At 43.1% G+C, this 21,626-nt stretch overlaps 1 protein-coding gene across 7 annotated transcripts in view; it reads right to left on the bottom strand.

Moving 5' to 3' along the window:
• zmiz1a (zinc finger, MIZ-type containing 1a) overlaps positions 1-21,626 on the bottom strand; it is a 113,303-nt gene that overhangs the window by 48,037 nt on the left and 43,640 nt on the right. The gene's annotated exons all lie outside the window — the stretch shown is intronic.

Here is a 21,626-nt window from a genome sequence, read left to right as displayed (position 1 = left end):
TTCGCCACGCTGAAAATATTGTCAAGCCAGCATTTCCCACATACTAACAGCCAACCGGTTCCTGCCCCATGCTGCTGCACCAGGAGCAGAGCTCAGATAATATCCACTTTAACTTCTCACCTGAGGGGAAGTGCTGCGGAAAGAGCTAGCGTCAGTGCAGCGCCCAATTTTTATGCACAAGCTGTGACTTCTGCGGCCGCTCCGGGGTCAGCTCGGTGTTTTAGCTCACAGTGGCAAAGCTCAGTAATTCACCCGAGACGGTCGATCTTACACCAGCAGTTACTGATGAAAGTGCTACTAGATCCGTGCAGCTGATGTGCCAGCTCAGACCTTCTAAATACAAAAAATATCACTGTTTAAAGTAAATTAATTAGCTAATAAAGGGACTAATTTAAAACACAAATGAGCTATTTTATATGGAGACTATTCCTGCGGTCCTGTGTTCTGTGCTTCCCAAAAGAGGAAAATTGAGAGCAGCTGTTTAACAATTTGATATTTGAGAGCATTTGGTGGCTATAAATATTGAACAGCAGCACGGTGCCAGAGGTCCCTACAATGGCAGGTATGTGCAACCAGATACCCAAGGGAAAATCCCATCATTCCATGAATGTGTTGAGGGAAAAGGGCCGTGGGTACGCTTGAGCTCCGTGATTCACTGTGCTGAAGGGAGTCTGTGAAAACCTCCAGCTAGTTCAGATAAGAACTCGCCGCCTTGCTGTGGCACTCGGCCTGCTCGACCTGACACGACCACAAATCACTGAGAGAGAGCCTAAATCACAATTTACCTCCTTGCTCTTATCAACACGCTGGCCTGAACTGGTCGAAGTGTGTGTGTGTGTGTGTGTGTGTGTGTGTGTGTGTGTGGCAAAAGAATGTTTAGCATTCCAGACAATTCCACGTTCGTCTGATCCCAAGATTCTTGCTCATTTGTTAGGTTAGACAGCTAGTTGGTCTAGATGTAGGATTGGGCAATATGATGATATAATATTGATACTATGATAAATTATACTACAATACACTTTTCTGAGATATGATATCTTTTTATAATGTTCTTTTCTTTCTTTTTTTTTTATTACAAACTGACAAAGTAAATGAAAATTTGCTAAAATGTTACACTTTTTTAAACATTTTTTTATTAGTTAAGTTTGCCGAAAGTTTCTTAGCAAGCCTGTGGTACATACTGAGGTGTCATGGAGACGTCTTCATGAATCGTGATTTAATATTTTTTGTCACCCATCACATAAAAGGTCTAAAGAAGTGAAGCCAGACCACGCAGACTCATACCTCTCCATACAATCTCTGCCATTTCATCATGTTACACTGCTTCCCTTCGTCTTGCATTATGTGTGGAATTTTACACAAATCAATGAAGGTGGGGTTTATATTGTGTTTTCAGTTCCACATTGTGAAAAATGCTGTCTGGTCTGTGGTTATTGATGTAAGGGAGGAGCAGTACATTTGAAAAATCAGGTCACACTGAGGCTCATGACCGCCAGTGAATCTCTCATGTGCTGTTCCAGTCTAAAAATAGAGCTTAATGCACATCACATCGAGGCAGCCACTAAAAGTCTCTCAGCATTAGACAAGAAAGATTCCAAGAATACTGAAGCAGCGTAGTAGTCGGGGTATGCAGAACAATACTTCAGGAAACTTCATAATCACGCTCCAACGAAGAGGTTTTGTATGTGCGCATGAGCATTTACCTCTTTAAAAAGAGAATGGACTTCAGAACAAGTTCGGAACACTTCAAGATGTGAGCATCTCTGCCAACATGATGCATTATCAGTTAAGAGGCAGCGGGCTTCAGTCTGAAAGCCTGGCCAGCAGAAAATATGGTTCCACTTTTAAAAAGATGCTTAAATCTTAAAACATCTAATTTAGGGTGACAGCAGAAAGGAGGAATTCCAGGCCCAGGCTTTTTGGATACGCTGTAATTTACATTCTTGCAAAGTTCGTCAAAGCGAGAGGTTGTATTTCAGGCCGGGTCTTTATCTCAAAGCAGAGCAGCTCCTTTCAAACATGAGGGCTCCGAGTCAGGAGCTTGGGACAGACAGAGTGCCTTAAACCAAACTTGGCAGGGCACAGATCCAGCATAGAGCACTTGCTGCTGAAAAGGTAAAGCTGAGAAATTCCACGGCTTTCCGATTCATGCCAGGCTCACTACAAAAGTGCTGAAAAATCAGCTCCTGGATGATTTACCCTGTACTGGCCAAGGAGCTCACTGCCTCGCACACTGGACAGAGAGAGAAAACCATGTCCATGCCTGCTGCCAAGCACCGCACAAATACAGCACACACTACAGCTGCATGCAGATTTTATTACACATTTATTCACTCAGACTAACTCATGACCATACAGGGCCTCCAAAGAGACAAAAACTGTAACTGTACGAGTGTATATACCACAGACACAGACTGCACAAGTAACACAGATATTAAAAAGAGACAGAGATGGATGAGAAATAAAGAGGAAACTGTGTGGAGACACTTGCGCTCACACACAGACACATCGAGACACGTGTAACTGCTACAAATCTACCACTTTTTTCCTTTAGGACCCCGAGTGTGGTGACCTCCAGTGTGACAGCTTCTTCTTCTGTTTTATGAAACAAATCTAATTAGTGAGAAACCTCCAACGAAATGAAAGGAAAAACCAATTAGAGGCAAAAGTGAGAATCCATGAATAGACGTTGTCAGTCTTAGCCTCAGCCTGAGCGCCCAAGCCAAAAACAGAGAATCTGACTGACCTAGCTTGCAGCAAATGACGCTGCTACTATAATTAAAGGGATTCATCAATAGTCGTGTACGCACCTCCCAGCACCCATTACTCCAGGGCCTGAGTGCACTCTGCAGCCAGCCTCGAGTGCAAAAGGGCAGAGGGGGAGAGAGGAGGCGCTCTCATTTTTTGCTGCTGGATTGGGCAGAGAGCTAATGAGATTAGGCTGTAATGGACTGAGAGTAAACTCACACTTAATACAAGCTCTGCTGGACTGGCGTGAGCTTGATCGGCACTCTCGGCGGCTGTGCTAATCGTGGAAGGCTGGCGTGTGAAGGGCTGTCATGGGAAGGGTTGGCATGAGAAGGGTTGGCATGGGGGATCCTGTCCGAAGACCGCGTCGGGCAGTAAGGGCGCCAGCGGGCATAGAGTAACAGACCCGCAGGGCTGAGCTCGGCGCTTCACACAAATGCAGCTCTGTGTTCACACTGAGGAGGCTCTTTCACGCACACGCAGCTCCTGGACTTCCCCTTACAGAAAAAAAGTCCTGAAGGCAGGCATGGACACTACTAAATATTTGTCAGCAGGAATGTAACCGCCGAGTTCTTACACAGCCTAGACAAATTTCCGCCTGTTTATATTTATTGTTTAAGGAATACTGTAGGGTTTTTTATAAACTGATTATTCATCTCCCACATCTGTAGCGTATGTGCGGCAAGGCACGTTTCCTTATTCTGAGAAAATACATAAAACTCGCTTATACTGAACATTTAAAGGCACTTGTTCGTGCAATGTTCCTTTTTGCGAAACACACTTTTGTAGAACATATTTTAAAAGTCTTTCAGTCAAATATATTTCTATTTTCCTCGCAAACCGAAAAGAATCTCTGAATATGAATTTATGACTTTTGAAATATATTGCATAGTATAAATATACTGCACTGCTGTTTCTTAATGTAAGCAACTATGGCATAGAAACCGTTTTTTTTTTTTGCACATTTTTCCAACAGAATGTTGATTATGATCATTCTTCCACACAGTATACCATGACACAGACACTGAGCAGTGTTGGTAAAACACACAGGAACAGTATTTTTAGCAGCAGTGCATAAATAAATAACATTTATTGAGGGCTATTCCTTTCTTTAAGAATGTACCCTGGCTTCTCGGCCATTACTTGCTGGGAACCTGCTCCATGAATTGACCATACGGGGTGAGGCGCACCATTCATCAACAGCACCATAGCGGAGCAGAAGATGTGTGTGAGGAGGATGGTGGCAAAATGTCACACTATCACAGAGAGAATCAGCGCACGCGAGGCGGCCTGGAATCAATCCTGCCGACTGCCACTCAGCCCCTGTGGATTAAGATTTAAATTGGAGCCCATCTACGCTGTCACTAAAATGGATACTGTATCCTTCATGCAGGAAGTGGGGAATTACTGCGCCTCCTCCTCGTCTTCCTCGCCCCCCCCCACATCCCCCCCACCAACACACACACACACACACACACACACACTCACTGCTCTTGACAGATAAGTGGTGCAAAAGCAAAGCTGCATGGTGCAGACAGAGCTGCTCCAGACCCAGCGGCCGCCTTCATCTAGGAACAAGCAAATAGAGCTGGAGACGTGTGGCTCTCCGAGTGACACGCTATTGCTTTCACAACCTCACACGCCATGAAATGAGCACAAACAAAAACAGCCAAAGGCAGTTCTCACTCAAACAAAGCTTTCCAAATAAGAGAGTCAAATCCAAGCCAAGAAATGGCACCACCATAACACTCGTGTACTTATGTCTCCATTCTGCGCTCCTCTCCTCGGCTGGGATGGTGTAGCTGAAAGGTCAGCGGTGGGTAATTTGTTTTTAGCCACGCGGACAGCCTCACAACAGACGCGGGCAGGTAAACCAATTACGCCGTGACATGAATCACCATGACGAAGGGCAGTGCAGCCATTAGAGGCCATGTTACTGTCCTCCTTCTCCTGAGCACAACCACCATGTCCTTGACACCCAGGCTGCCTCTCTGAGCCTCCCTCATTAGCTACCCTAAAACGTCATTTACACAGAGATCCAAGCAGCTCCTGCTTTAATAACTAACACTATTTTAACAAATCAGTGAAAGGTCATACACCACGAGTATGACTGCTGTTTAATCAGCAACATTCGTTTGAGCAAGTCACGGCGTTTATTACTTGAGCAAATCAAAAAGTAAGAGCTGCAACAAGCCATGTCCTCGGCTTAATGATATAAACAGTTCTGCTGCTTCGAATAAACCATTAGGCTCTCTGGCTCTGTGATGGCTTGAAAAGAATGTCCTTTAGGCCTTCCACCAATGAGCTGAAATGTGAGAGATTTGTTGGGATTTGGTGGCTTTTTGTAAGACATTCAGTGATATGAAGAGACTTTATTTTTCTTAATAAATGTTTCATAAAGCTTTGCAAGCCTGCCAGATATGTTTTTTTTTTTTTGCGTCTGGTCTCCTGCACCACCTTGCGAAAACAACAGCTTTCTTGGCATTCATTACCAGTCCTCCAGGAAAACTGCAGCTCTGTCTGGTGGCCATGGCTTTATGGATGTGAGCAATTTCATCCACGTCCTCCTCTCTGCTTTTAATCAAATTGACTCCTTCATCTACCTACAGTAAGAAAAGCTCCTTCTCCGGGCCTCACACACACACACACACACACACACACACAACTACCATTTGACTTGCAGCTGGCCTATGGGCAGAGCAGAGCTCCTGTGTGTCTATGTTAAATATGCCACCTCTGAAATTATTGATGCAAGCGAGCAGCACTTTTAGTCTCTCTAACTAGCCTTTTCTGCCATCTGGCTCTTTTGCTCATCCACTGTACTCCATTCACCGGCCCCAGAGCAGCCCTCGGCCTCGGCTCGACTGTTACTATAGCAACGGGGCTCTTTCAGCACTTGCAAAATAATGAAGACAATGTGTTTTCCATTTAGATTAGTTTTTGGCTTGGCGGAGATACAGAGTGTCCATCTTAGCACCTCTTTCATGGCTGATACAATGCAATAAAAAATGGCTCTCCCAGTCACAACTACAGGTTAAGGTTTGCTATCGGGCAGATGGCTGACAAGAGAAACTGCTGTTTTAACAGCACAGAAAAGTTTAATAACAGGCTAAAAGATGAGATCCAGCCATATGAAACAAAGAAAAATGGGATATCTTTTTTAACTTGGATTTGGTTAGCAAAAAAATCCTTTTACCCGTATAGTCATGAGGTATTTAATGAGTGTAGAGAGGGGCAATTACTTTTTTTATGCCACGACTTCTGTAGAATATTTGTCTTGCATAAAGGATAAAAATAGAGAATGCACATACTGATATAGTACTGCATTCTCTTCGTTTTCACACAAACCTTTTTTTTTTTTTGTTCCTCATAAGAGATGAAACAGGTGCAGTGTAAGTGTTTACTTTGGAAACTCAGATTCACAGTATTTTTTATGCTTTTTGTCAGCAAGCAACAATCACGCCTAATGTACACACTCTTACATCATAACTGATGTGGAAATTAAGCAACCGTGATAAGGAGAAATACAACAGAAGTCATAGCATACATCAAACACAGAGCTCATTCCTCAAAGCCCTTTCATTCTGGACTTTCTCACATTCAGAGTCACCACTAACAGTTCAAGCTGAGGACACAGAGAACTAACTCGCAGTAGTTAAACATCTTCCCTCTCAGATACCTGTTAGCGCTACTGATATAACGTCCAAACAAAGTTTTTTGCCTGGTTTGGCCTTTTCCCTGAAAGGAGCCTTGGTGGAAAGAGCTTAGTGCATGTTTACAGTGGAAACAGTGAGTCTGGGACATTTTCTTCAAGTCCCTTTTCCACTGTTTATACAGAGGGGAGAGGAAGAACACTTCCTGAAAGGAAAGCCAGCTTTCCAAGCCCAAATGAAATCCAAGCGTTTCAACAAATCTGCAGACAGGGGAACACTCTGTATCCAATTTTTGTTTTCCACTTATTGGCCAGTAAACACATGCACGCACCATTGGGCCCCCGCACATGTGTATGCCTTCTTTCTCTGACACTGACACACACACACACACACACACACACACACACACACACACACCACACCACACCACACCACACAAATAAATGGTACATGCAAGAGATTCCCTTTTATTCTAATGAAGAAAATCTGCAATTCCTCGACTAAATGTTTACTAGCTCTAATAGGTTTTTGTCATGCAACAGAGTTAGAATTTATGAGTTTGCAGCAGCAGTTTATCTGTAAAAAATGTAATAAGCCACTTCTTAGATCTCCTCTTGCCTGAAGTAATTGAGTCGCACATGGCCCAGCTCTGATTGTTTCTCACGGTATCTCTGGCATGATTTAAATAGAAATGCAAGAGAAACACACACTACTCCTTAATTACACCGAATAAGTCTATTACTAAATAAGGACTGCTTCAAAACTCGTCCTGTACAGAATCCTGTTATCTGGCTTTGAGATCTAACTCAAATGAAATCTTTGCCAAATACAAATAATTACACAAAGCATGTGAACTTATGGACACTTGCTCAGTTGGTGCAGATGTCACTGTTACTGCCTGACCTGTTATGTGTGTATCCGCCCACAGGTAGCACTCAGCTACTTGAGGTCTACCTATAGCAGGCAGAGCAGGGAAGATGAAGCTGAGTGATATCTGAACTGCACACTCTAGTAAAGTCTCTCACGCATAACCTGCAGGAGATTCATCTCGTTCTGTAGTACCCCTGCCTTCATTTACATGTATGCACACGCTGAACAGTGTGAAAAATAAAGAGTAATGTCAGAGGCCCAAACAGAGGAAACGCTGGTGGATTGCAGCAATATTGCAAACAGTAAGCAATTATTAGCAATCGAAAACAGTCCCAGCTAATTGGCTAGCTCAGGTCAATACACAGCATGTATATTTAATGAGCCGCTGGGGTTCATCCGATCCAAAAAAGATCACAAGGGGATCGGTGGTCAATTTCACACGGAGTAAATAACCATTTATAATGATGTGCTGTTAATGTTTCATTTCACAAAACAACGGGCGATTGCTCAAAAATCCTCTGCTGATTTAGTGTAAGTTGTACTAGTGAACGGTTGAGGTATAGTGTATTGCACTTGTACAAAATGGTTCATAACTGTGATGAACTTGGCAAAAATTCTGCTACAAATTCTGATTCTAGATAAAACATGAATACATTCCCGTAGAGTTTAATAATAATGCTTACATAGAGCAGCCCTCACTAAGGTAAGAGCTGGGCCCCACTAAGTACCCAATTATGTGTTCAGTGACCTTAGCGGAAAGTGTCACTAACTCCAGTATTAAACAGCCAAAAGCAGTTAAAACGGCAGTCCAGGGCGAAGGCCTACCATATTAAGTGCATTAAACAAGTTAAGTCCACTTTGGCCTCTGGCTCATTAGGAGAGAAAGAGGTTCATCTCTCCCTCCTTAACAGCATTAAACACCTCCAGCACAAGTGTGCTGATATTCGCAGGTTTAGCTGTAAAATGGCCACTGTGTTTGAAAGTGTCAGGCATGCAGGCCTTGTCCATTCTCGGTTAGAAGAGCCCTGCTAAAAGGCCCATTGTTCCAAGTGACAGGCCTGCTCGGGAATATGTAAAGAGGAAGAAAGAGAGAGAGAGAGAGAAGGAGAGAAAGGCAGGTGGAGAGGTTTGATTAATGCCACACGCTGCCTGGGCTGGGCTGGTGGGAGACCCCCACAGCGCAGCCTGCCAGCCCTCACAGAGACCACCAGGTGAGCGCCATTCATCATCCGCAACTAACACAGCCAAGCCCAGCCGAGCCCAACCCGCTCCAGATCGGGCATCTGCTCACAGAGGGCCCACTCGACACTGACGCACACACACACACCCCCCATGTGTCTGTGTGTAAAAGCGACACAGAGACAGAGAGCGCAAAGGAGCGAAACGCCCCTCTTCCTCTTGCCCTCCGATCCCGCTGGGGTAGATAGCATGCGAGGCCGCAGAGGCCAGCTTCCAAGCCAAAATCTGTAAGGCCAAACTCGGCCAAGTCTGGCGCAGCACGCTCTCATTAAGATGCAGCCGCTTTGAGAGGAAAACGCTCGGACTGATGTCATGGGGTTCTGCGCTGCCATAAGGTCACACTGCAGCCCATGCCATTTGATTTACATAAATGAAACAAAGGCGCATGCAGTTGGCTATGAAGCATGTGCAATGAGCCATGCATGACAGCAAGCAGAACAGGGATAAAGCCCTGTTCATTATATAAGCCATGTGGCATCATGACGTGGCGCTGAAATTGTATCATGTGATTAAGACTATATGAAACTATTTATTCACTTATATTCAGTTGTAATAGCAACGAGCCCTCATTTTGGTGTAATGAAGTCACATAAATTGTTTCCTCATAAAATTAACCACTGGGCAGATTACATTATAAGATGATAACTGCTGTAAATGTGGATGACAAACCACTAGGCTTTCAACTAATTATCAGTCAATTCCCTGCTTGCGATCACAAAAGAAGTATGTTGATGGCTTTTCGAATTCAATTTGAAATTGATTAAAGTTACAACACTGATTTTACTTCACATTACGTCGCCAGCAAACACTCAATCAAGCCGTTTTATTCCCGGAGGGGGTGTTTATTTCATGAAACAAATTCTATCTGCTATGTTTTATTCTTTTCAAGCCTCTCCATTACTTAAGGCCTGCTGATTTCTTCCATCTGACATAATGAACAAAAACTTTGCTCCTTTGCCATCAAATCAATAAATTTGCCTAATAAGTATTGACAGTCTCCATTCAAAACAATATGACACGCAGCTCCATTTAGCCGCATTAATTGGTGTTTGGAACTCATCGATCAAACTTTTTTTTTCTGAGACGTAGGACAATGAGTGTGCCACAGCCTTTTCTGAGACGGTGCCATGGACAGAGGAGCAGAAAGGGGATTGTTTAATTATACAAGCTGAAGGCCTTTTCTCATGCCAGCGCACAATGGGCAATGATTAGCAGAAGGTGTGTCTTTGCTGGTCGAGGATGCTAGATGTTGCGTGAGCATTGTGTTTGGCTGGCAGATCAGTGCCAGGCAAGACCAGGCTCTCCACGAAAAACACAAAAGCTCACCCTGAGCTGTCTGACCGCCAGCCAAATTCCACACACCAACCGAGAAAAAGCATCTGGATTACCTAAATGAATTCTGTTTTCTGACAGTAGACAGAGTAAAGACTGCAAGGGCAGCGTTAACCTTTTTATATAATCTGTATCAAACCTGGGCAAAACCACACACACACACACACACACACACACACACACACACACACAGAGCTCTTTGTCTTACTAGCCTTGTGAGGACCCTAACCATTACCTCAGTAACAAAAAGGAAATATTTTAGCTCTTTTTTTAATAAAAGCTGTAGTTTTTGTAAAAGAGAAATTTTCATTGCGGGGCTCAGCAAAATGTCCCCATAAGGTCAAAACTGTCAGATGTTCCTATCCTTGTGGGGACATTTGTTCCCCCACCAAGATATAAACACGCACACACACACAAAATGGGAGTACTTGCGTAACGAGAGGAAAAAGTCTGATTTTATCCTGCAGGATGGACTGAAATCAACTGTCCGTTTATATCATATAGCTGTGGGCCAGATTAGGGCAGTCTGAGGGAATTAAATGGGGCTGTTTTTTTGTACTTTCAGGTCTGTGGACAGGTTACAAAGCAAACAATTTAGCACGGAGCACAAGGATAGCTTTATTGTGGCAACACACAGTCAGCATGGTGTTAGGGAACGGGAGCAGGAAAAGCTGGAGGTGTTTTATACTCACTACGGATAATGGCAGCAGGTTATACTCAAGGCAGCGAAAGAAAGAGAGGGAAAGAGACAAGGGTGGGGGCAAGCATTGATTTTGCACACTGCCCCTCTTTCTATTACAAGAAGCTGATCAATATGCTTGACACTGTGCAGCAGAGGAATACTGCTAAAGCTGCATATCTGCACTGAGCATGTGGCCTGTCTGGTAATCATTCTTTTCTGATTGCGTCTCCCCCACCACTCAAGTCTGTTTAAGTGCGTCTGTAACCCCCAACCCCCCCAACCCAACCCAACACACACACACACACACACACACACACACACACACCATATCTAAAGATACATGTGCACACCATGCACACATGCACACACAAGCATAATTATGTTCGCGAAAACAGACTACAGAAAGCTGATTTTTCTGTTGTGAGTGCACAGATGTACAACAAACGGTTGATGTTACAGCTATGGTTTGTTTCAGAGAGTAAATGTGTGTGGTTATGAGTGGACAGGTCACTGATCAATAGGGCACAAGCTCTATGGTCCATATCTACAGGCCAGTGTACTTCAGGTCAACCAGTCTAAAGCACAGAAATCTCAAAACTCAGGGTGTGTTCACTCTCGTTCTCTCTCCGCGTCTCCTCCTCTCTCTCAGTCTCTCCATCTTTCTCCTCGAATCCATGGCCACAAACACCAACAATAATCAGAATCGTACACAAACACCCAGCCCCATCCAGAATGTAATTGTTGCAGCGTGCAGAAAGTGAGTCTTTGCGGTCTGGTCTCTGCCGGGGCTCGCACGGTATGCTGCCTTTGATCAGATAATCATCGCCCGGGTGTTCGTTTGCAGAATAGAACATCGGTTGCATCTCAAGAATCAATTATGCCGCTCAAAAGTTCATGTCTGCTACTGAGAATGAAACTAGGCAGCGCATGCAGGCCTCGCGCAAGGGGAAAAATCTAAAGAAAGTGAGTACGACAGCACTGTGTGTCCTGTGTGTGAGCTTTAGCTTGTGTCAGCACACTGATGTTGTGATAGTGGCATGCGGCTATTACTGTTGGCATTACGCTCTCCTGACTAGCTGCAGATTTAGCAGCAGAGTGCAGCTTCTGAATCCTCAGCTAGTGCAACACCTGAAGCTGTGTCAGGGTAAAAGTAACCGGTGTCGAGCACAGATCCAATCGCTGAGTCAAGATCAGGTAATAAGGCACTTCCTGTCAGTGTTTGAATAGAAACAGGCTATTAAGTGTGGAAAGGTCTTATAATGCCAAAAGCCTGCTTGAAGCACTAAATAAATATAATCACTGACTACAAGCTGCTCTATGAGTGCGTTTTGTAATGAGCTATTTTGTTGATGTAGTCATTTAACACAAGTGGTGAAAGAGGTTCAAAGGCCTCTTAAGTGCTTTAATGGGTATAACTATGTTCTCACTAGCAAGCGACAAGTCACTCATGGCATTTGTAGTACATCTTTCTTGGCCGTGCACTGTCCTACAAAAATGAGAAACTATATACTACTATATGTCTTTAAGTGAAATTAAATAATTCACTAATCAGTGTGAAACTGGTTGTCTGATTTACGTTACATTCTAGGCTTCATACTAGTTTCGATGGCAGATTAGTAAAGCAAGCTAACTGTAATTGCTATGTACACTGACCAGAGGCACTAATGAGCTCTAACTTGCTTCCAAGCTCTTCATAATGTCTATAAACACATTTAATGAGAGGTTGTATATGACAGGATAAGACGAAACCATGGTTATAGGTTTTTCTTCCATTTCTGTGCGTCGAACAGTAAATGGGAACTAATTGCAGCTAGGAAATAAAGTTATGAGTGCAGACTTGGAAATACATTATACCACATTCATCATAGGACTGGTCTGAGCAATAATTCGAGCCAATTGTTTGGATTTGTCCCTTTACCAAGTCATACCTACTATAATTTGGATAGAATTATAGAATTGAGAAAATCTCAATGTTCAAATGTCGCAAAGCCGTCCGTCGCTCTTTACTGTGAACGTAGGGTAAGATAATGATAGTGATAGTGGACATTTTTACTGATATCATTTTATTTGCTGAAAATATTGTTGGCAGTTGCGTTGTAGCTGTGTTCTTGAAGATGCAGACTTTCTCTCTCTCTCTCAGACTCTTTCTGATCTGAGCAAGAAACAACTGCCAATGAAAACAGAGAGGAGGCAGAGCCTTGAGTTAAATGCACACTGAGTCTGGGGTATTGCTGTTCTTACAAATGAACTGAAACAGGTTAGACTTCCTGCTGCTGTTTAATCCATCCACATACTTTTTTAATTTCATACCCTACTTTAATGTGCAAGTGCTCCAGCTAACAGTTTGCTCTTATGTGAAAACAACCAAGGATAATAAAGCGTGTTTGTACATGATTTTTCTGGTATTTTGTTAGAATATTTATCATCGTAATTTATCTTTTTTCTCATCGCCCAGTTCTGTTACACAATCAACATGGCCATGTGTCTGGTATTGTTTTGGTGTTAATGATTTTAGAGTTCCATGCGTCTCCGAGTCTGCGTCTGACTGATCAGCTCTGACTGATCAGCTCTGTCTGCATGGCTGAGAGAGAGTAGAGATGCTGGATCAGGTCACAGCCCATAGCGTTAAGTGATGTTTTAGGCAGCGGCTTGAGCTACGCATTAGTTAGACACGGCCCCGCGTGCTCCCGATGCTGCCGCCCACCTTCGATCAAAATTCATACCCTCTTCATTATGATTTAATGCTCCACACAAGATTCTGTAAATGAATCCTACACAAATAACATGGCCATTAGGTCATTTAATATCCTGAGTCTAAACGTGTGGGGCCCCTGGGGTTCTGCTCCTGTCTAGACATATGGAAGCACTCACACATGCACACACTCGCTTGCACGCACGCACACACACACACACACACACACACACACACACACACACACACACACACACACACACACACTCAAAGCAATCCACCCAGTGCACTGGGGTCCCCCAGGAGTAGCAAGAGAGACAGAAACTGCTGAAAGAGACCAGGAGCAGAGAAAATAATCAGCAGTGGTAGTCTCTGTGCATTTATCAACCCAAAAAGAACATCCACTCGTGCTGGCCGCTGCTCGCTCCTCGTTACACGGACTCATCTCTCCTGGCAGCATTTCCTTGGTTACAGAGATGGGTCTTAAGCGATTAAGAAGAAGGAAGACAAAAGGATTTGCTGACTGACATATTGTGGGAGGCTGGGCCCCTAGAGCGGCCCTCCTCCTGCCTGCCTGCCTCACAAGCATGACCTCTGAACCCTGCCAGGGGCCCAAAGCGCAGAGTCCCAACTCAAGCTGAAACTTAAACTCCTGTGTTGCCATTCCATTCAGGCCACAGCTGACAACTGGCCAAAAGGAACCCTCTTTCAGAAAGACAAAGACTTGGGCTGATAGCACAAGAAGACCAACGTGAACAAGCACCGTGCAAGCGCCGAGGCACTCTGCTTTTGTAGTTAACACTCCCTTTGGTACACAGTGTTGTAAACACATGCAAACACGTGCAAGATCGTTCAATGGCCCCACTACTTTAGCGGCAACCATTAATATCAGCCGAGCAGGAAGGCAAAAGCTCCTCTCTTTTCACACCTCAATAATAAGCTGTCTGATGCTTTGTTAGAAGATGAACAGATTTAAGAGGATGGAGAGGGCAGAGGAGGAGTGGGGGGGCACACAGGGGGAGGAGTGACAGAGAGTGTGTTCTCAGCGCACAGCTACATAAGGAGACACGACGTCCTGTTTTGGTGCGTGCCGTTCGCAATGGCAAAATGCAGCGTGTCAGCTCACTGGCTGAGTGCGCTCGGGAACAAAGGCACAGTCAAAGGGGCTGGTAATGATCTGAGAAACCTGCACAATGTCTGCAGAAATTCCCCTCGACGCAGACGCCAGCCACCCAGAGGAGGCTCGTGAGTGCAGGACTAGCCCTGGTAATCTGTCTCCCACTCACAAAGAGTGAGAGACAGACACAGAGAAGGAGAGAGAGAGATCATGCTGAAAGGCTACTGAGGGGGCGGTTGCTAATGCTACAGTGGAAGACATAGAAAATGTTTCTTTTCATGTGTTAGGAAAATCTGTTATGTAAAATAAACTCTAAAAACAGCCTACAGATAGTAAAAAACACACTCACGGCCTCAGTGCAAAATGGAAAAAACAGGCAGTTTCAGTTCCAAAATCAGATTGGTTGAGCCACGTTCGAAGCCGTTGTTAAATCCTCGATATATGCACATCTGTGACCTCATCGCAATAAATGAATTCTGTATTAATGTGTCAAGCTTTAATAAATAGATAAATAAATAATAACAAATTTATTATAACTAAATGGTTGTATTGTTTTAAAAATCTAGTGGACATTACAGGGTTTTCAAAATCTCAGAAATGCTGTGCAGCTCACACTAGATTTATCATTTGCGATCTGTTGTTTTGCTAACACCACTTTGCGCTGTGTCTGCGCCTTTCCCCATGATAAAATCACTGTAGCAGACACTCTCTCATGGCTTATTGCTTTATTACATGAAAATGTCTGTTATTACCTCAAATTATTGTGGTGTTCAGAAAGATGTTTCTGGCATACCTGTCAGCGTCCATGCCAACTGTTACGGGAACAGAGCTAAAGTTATGGCTGGAGCTGCAACACTAGCAGCATTGCATTTCATGTCTTGTACTATGGTGCCAAATCAAGCCTTTTAAGTAATGGGCAGCTCAACACGGTGGCAGCACATCAGAGGCTTAAGCACGTGGTGCGGAGACAAATAGCAGCTCAGACGTTCCACCTCATCGAGGCTGCATGGATGGACTAGACTCATAGTAATTAAGTTCATTAAAGCAGACAGGAAAGGCCAAGCTAACCATAGGGATCCTACTGAATTGGTGCTTAATCCTTATTGGGGAGGCAGTAATCCTTAAGGGTAGCATCATCCCAACACCCTTCCTGACTGATCTAGATCGTACCTTCACCTTCACCTACACCCTGAGGCAGAGAAAAGAGAAGCAACAACCAGGTACAAGCTTGTGGTAATGAGAGAGAGGAAGCCTCAGTCTGAGGCCGCTGGAGTAATTAAACTCCCACACGGCTTCTTCAGGGGATGAGGAGGTGAAATCTCCTGAGACTGACGCCCATTTTGTGTGGGCTACTGGGAGCTGAAGTGCGCCGTGCTGCGCTGGACCTGAGGGACACTAACAGATGAATGCCTGTCACTGAAATGGAGCCCCTGCCTTGCGGGAATCAGCTATAAGCACCGAAAACTAATCTATAAAAGGAAGATAGGGCCATCACAAAGCCTGGTGTACACACACACACACACACATTTACTGCAAACAATGAAAAACAAATAGCTGTTTCCTGAGTCATATTCATGCAACATCTACTTGTTCTGATGATTTTTTTTATCATGCCTGCAATGTAAATTTACATTTTAGATAGAGTTTATTTCAAAAAACAGCCTCGCTGGTCCACTGGTCTCTACAGAACTGTTTCCATAATTAGTGCTATTGTATCATACTCTGTTTTCTCTATATAGAAGTGAGCATGTGGGAGGTCAGATGCATGGTGCCCTTTCCAGCTGTCGATGGGCCTATGTATACATAGCGGAAAATAGGCTCCATCGCATTCACAAGAGCTTTCTAGGCAGCAGCTGTACCCTTAATAATCAAAAACTATGTGTGGAATTTAAATTAAACTAGCATGTCTAATATATATAACCAGATCGGTACACCGAAATAAACCATACGACAACAACCAGATCGCAACATATGCTCGGCTGATATACAGCTGCCAAATTTCATTACACAAAACAAGAAGATATATGCATCTTAGTGAGCAAAGTGTTCCAGTCTGCATGCCCCTGGTTCTGTGTATTTTCACTGAATGTAAAAGGCCTGGTGGAGGCCTCTTTCAAGGGGAGCTGGCCTATCACGAGAGTCCATAAGCCCATATCTGGAAGCTGATACAGCAGCGGTGATCGCAGATCATTTTTCACGTACAAATCTGCTTTAGTCAGAACACACAGGCAGGAGGCAGAGCAGTAGCAGGCAGGGCGAACATGATGGCATCCTGGGACGGGGAGAGCATGACAGCAAAAAGGAGGGGGGCATTATCTACCATCTCTCCCCTCCCCTCATCCACAACCCCGCCTTGGGCCTTCCTTCCCAGTTGCTTGGCCAGCTGAGCAATCAGGTCAGTCGGCTCTTCCTGTGTCGCCCCTGGTCAATTGTTCCCTCTCCACGCCTCGTGTGCAGCCCACAGCTCTGCTAAAATGATGTCATATCTGTTCCTGCAGCAGTCAGACAGTGCCACGGCGTAAACACACAGCAGAGGAGGTTGTGACTCTGGCAGGAGACAATGAGCCAGGTTCAGTTACAACACCATTTCTGATGATCTCGGCACTTCTGACAGGAAAACGGATTGTTTTTAAAACTGCTCAGATGCCATTCCTCTTTCTGTAGTTTCTGCATCAGGTGGCTCTTGAAGCAATAGAATATAAAAAAACATCATTAGTTCATCTCTTTTTTTTTGCTCTCTGTTTAGAGGGATGAAACAAACATTATTGCTGTAGTCAATATGTGCTCTCTGAGGACTGCTTATTGGCATGGTACATATATTAGCAGTAGTGTGGCCATTGTGCAGCCATTATATTCACAGAATCATTACTCTAAGAGATAACGGAGGCATTAGGATTGCTCAGAAGCACCTAGCCAAGCACGCACAGTAGTGTGTCTCATCAAACAACTACAGCCTCACAGAGAGTGAAGCAATGTAATGCAGTATCTATAAACTCTCTGCCACTGATTTAAAAGAACGCAAACTCCAATAACACTCTAAAAGCAGAAAACGTAAGACAGCTCCCCTGCCACCTAAAGTGATTACCATGCACTTCACCAAGCCAGGGACTGCAGATGAATAATTCACTGCTTCAAAGCATGAAAATAGTCAGAACACACAGCACAGACAGAGTGTTTCCAGTGAGCAGTGTGAGTGAGGAAGGTGGTGAATGAGAGGTCGAGTCTCCAAGAGCACAGCCTCAATGAACGGGGGGTGTTTTTTTTTTTTTTTTTTTTTTTTCCATGGGAGTGCAGAGTGTATAAACAAGCAGGCGATTTGATTAAGTGTGTAATCGAGTGAGAACCGGAGCCCACACAGGCCCAACACACTACAACACTCACACTGCTTTGACACAAACCAGCTCACAGGGCTGCTAATGAGGGCAAGCTCAGAGTACAGGGTACACACCTAACACACACACACACACACACACACACACACATGTAGCACGTCCTCTTTAACACCTGTGAACAGCCAAATACCAACACTATTTATTTACCAGTGGTTCTTAAATAATACAGGTCAATAAGTGTCTTCCTCTGTAAGAATTTCATTACTTTCCCCCAAAAGTGGCACAAATTTATTATAATATAAAAGAAAACAAGGGCACTGTAATTTGATGGAAGTATAAATCACAGCATGGTATAACAGTAACAATAATGATGATGACATAATACATTTTTACACTGCTTTATCAAGAAATGCCTTTATTTCAAAGCTGTAAATTGTTTTCATTCAGTCAAGGCAATTGTTAGCTGCTGTGTATATACATTTGATCATTAAAGCATTTAATCCTTAACGTAAGTTTTGCTTTATTCACCTTAGCTAGAAAGAAATGACTTGCTATTTGAGGTAATTAGGCACGATGACAAAACTGAAAAACAAAAATCTACACAATTAACAGACAAACACCAAAACATATATATTAAAAACGGATTTTAATTACACTTCCATGATACTGATGTTGAGAACTCCCCCAGCTAGTAAGTTCCAGTTTAACCCCTGGAAACAGCTGTATAAAAGTTACGCTTTACTAGTTATGCTTATTTTCTCTTGCAGTTTGCTTTTTAAATATCTAATTTACAATTGTACCTTTATACATAATACAATTTTAACATAATTCATCATTTTCTGATCTTTAAACATAATTTTGGGCGTGCTATTCCACTATTGATATGAGCTCGAACCTTGACCTGAAATACTCTGTTAATGAAAAGCCCTGAAGTGCAGCTGTCCTTATAAAACATCCTTAACGTATTAGTGTAAGGTTTCTCAAAGTTAACCATTGACAGGAATGCAATCATCCTTTCACTGTTTATCTGGTGTCTAGGTAAACATAAGAAAGAACTACCTTATATCTGTGCAAGTGTGGCTACTATCGCTCGGATTCCGACTGTGAGCTCCTGTACGCCCCTTAGATAAACACATTCTCGTGTGCCAAACTATGTATTACAGCCGCATAGAGTTTAAAATTTGGGCCAAATGTTGTCGTAGTTGTCTCCATTTAGTTTTGTGCTCAGCAAATGGCAATCATTTTGAGATCACAGAGAGACTGTATAAATGTATCAATGTATTATAGAGTAGAAGAAATAATTGATGTTAATGTATCCCATTAACATTAACTACCAGCTTGTCATTTAAATAATGCAATTTGCGGCAGCTGAAATAAACAGAGCAGAGGTTGTTTAACACAAGTTCAAAAGATTACCTGAAAGCAATAATAATAATTCAAAATAATAATTGAATTAAGAAACATATTAATGACATTTTGCTCCAAACGTGCCTCTAGTGCATTGTGCTCTTCCAGCACACTGATGAATACTGAAACATGTGCATGACCATGAAGACAAAATTTTTTAAATGCATTGTTATTAATGTCAGTTTACTATGTTTGAGTTGAATGAATCCAAAGTCATGAAGTATACTTCAGTTAAAACAGGATCAATATAAATATTACAGTATAAATTTCACAACACACAGTAGACTGCCTAAGTAACCTTGTAAATACAAATGAGTAGTAAATACTATTAATTAATAATTAGGGGGAAAGAACATACTTGCACAGTCCCACTGTGTATTTCCTAAAAGACATCTGGCGCAATTACTCCAAAACTTTGCACTAGATCTGGCGCAGTATCAGGGAGATAAAATGCTAATTCATGGCTGAATGTAATGATTAAGAAATACTTGTATGACAATAAGACGATTTACAAGCACATTTGTTTGTATTCGGTAACCAAGGCTTGGTACATCCACCTCATTCCTGCCCACGTTAGAAAAGTAGCTCTAACAAACCGATTGAATGCATGGTGATTTAAATCTGAACAGCCTGTGCCTACATGTTAAAGCCTTGGCAGAAGCAGATGAGATCATGTCTCGGCCTGCTGTGAAGTCACGAATATTTACAGCAGTTACTCAATGGCAGCTGTGCATCATGCATCTGCGAGATGCACACACTCATTTCAGCACGCTATGGTGTAGCAGTGGCTTGAGTTAGAGAGAGACTGAGCTTCGGTGCTTTAGTGGTGTGTAGGTCAACCACAGCTAACAGGTAATAGAAGAAACCTCGAACATCGGAGTAAATGTTATGATTCGTCCCAAACAAGATCAGTCAGATCAAATTGCTCCATGGTTACATGCGTGTCTGTGCGCTAACAGATCCAGTGACTGCCTCCTACTCGGATCTGTTTTTCCCACTAATGCTATTTGTCTCTGCTCTACATCCTCAATCCCTTCTGAATGGTGGACTCGAGAGCCATTTATCTGCTTGAGTAAGGTTAAAAGTATACAAGCCGGGATGTGGCTGGAGCTCAGGGGCACCAGTGCGCAGTGAGCCTGGCGAATTCACGCACGTTCTTTATTATCCATCTGACCATTGATCACACTCACTTAGCCAAAGCCGAAGCCCATGTGGTGAACACTGAAAGTCACTACTCCAAAGGGGGGAAGTCATCAATAGCCAGAGAGGTTTTGTCGCAGGTCTCAGGCACATATTATCCAGCATGGACTTATTTGATGGTGTTTAAAATAAAAACCAGAACTTCACATAAACCAGTGGAACCGGTAGAGGATTTCTGTTTAACATGCTTTCTGAAAGAGAAAAAAAAAAATCTGATTTGTTTTCATAGTTGGTTTCCTTCAGTGATGCCACTCATGGGTTGCCCTTGGTGACTTTACACCCACGTTTCCTCTTCCTGAGATTAACAAGATTTGTCGACAAAGCAAATCCTAAGTCAACAATGTGGCATGGTATAGAATTACTATGAATTAATTTATTATGATTTTTTCCATGACAAGCCTCTGTTCCTGCACCCGGTCCAAAATCAGTGGCCTACTTAAAACAGGAAACAACACACGAGCTTACCCCACAAGCTATTTTCTATATTTTTAAAGAAATAAAATGTAAGAACAATTTATTGTAATGCTTCAATACATACAAAATAAAAACAAAATCAATCCTAAATATTGAGCAGGGTCTAGTTCACCATCCGCAGCCACATCACTCAGGATTTGGTTGAATGGGTAACGTTGGTGTTTTTAGTTTCGGACTGTAGGTTTCTGTCGCAACTCGGCCTCCTACAGCTGAGGGTTAAAGCTATTTAAAGGAGACCCTAGAGCAAGCCCACCAAACACACCACCACTGTACAACAGCAGCTCCCAGACAGCTGAAGAATGGCTCCATTATTCATAGACACACACACACATACACAAATACACACACAGTGAGGTACAAACACCACTGACCTGCTCCTTGTATAACCCATTTCTCTCCCTCTGCCTAGTGGAAATTCCCCTGCTTGTGGAAGTGAGCATTAAGCAGAGCACATTGTTATACGACAAGAATTCTTTACTGATAACAGATACATCACAGCATGCAAGTGCTACATTTCCATTACTACTAAAGAACCTCTAATTAGTATCTCAAACCTTTTAGGACTGCACACTGCATCTACACTCAGACTTACATAAATTAATGTAGCACTTAACAAAGCATGGATAAATTTAATCATGCTTTATCCCAAAATCATTTCTTCTCTTGTGAGGAGTCGGCTATGTATAATTACCAGGCTAATTGGTTTATAATCTTTAGCAATCACCCACTGCAATGGGTATGAGCAAGGGGAAAGGTTCTTCATTTTAGTTTGGAAAAAAATATGCTAGAGAAAATGAAGTAAGGTGTAACATGATTTCACGTACTTGCAGACACAAGTCACAATATTCTCCTAGCAGAGAATTACAGGCAGAGAGGGATC

This window comes from Pangasianodon hypophthalmus, chromosome 3, assembly GCF_027358585.1.
Source record: "Pangasianodon hypophthalmus isolate fPanHyp1 chromosome 3, fPanHyp1.pri, whole genome shotgun sequence".
Taxonomy (NCBI): Eukaryota; Metazoa; Chordata; class Actinopteri; order Siluriformes; family Pangasiidae; genus Pangasianodon; species Pangasianodon hypophthalmus.
Note: the sequence above shows the minus strand (reverse complement) of the source record. Positions and strands in the feature narration are given on the sequence as shown.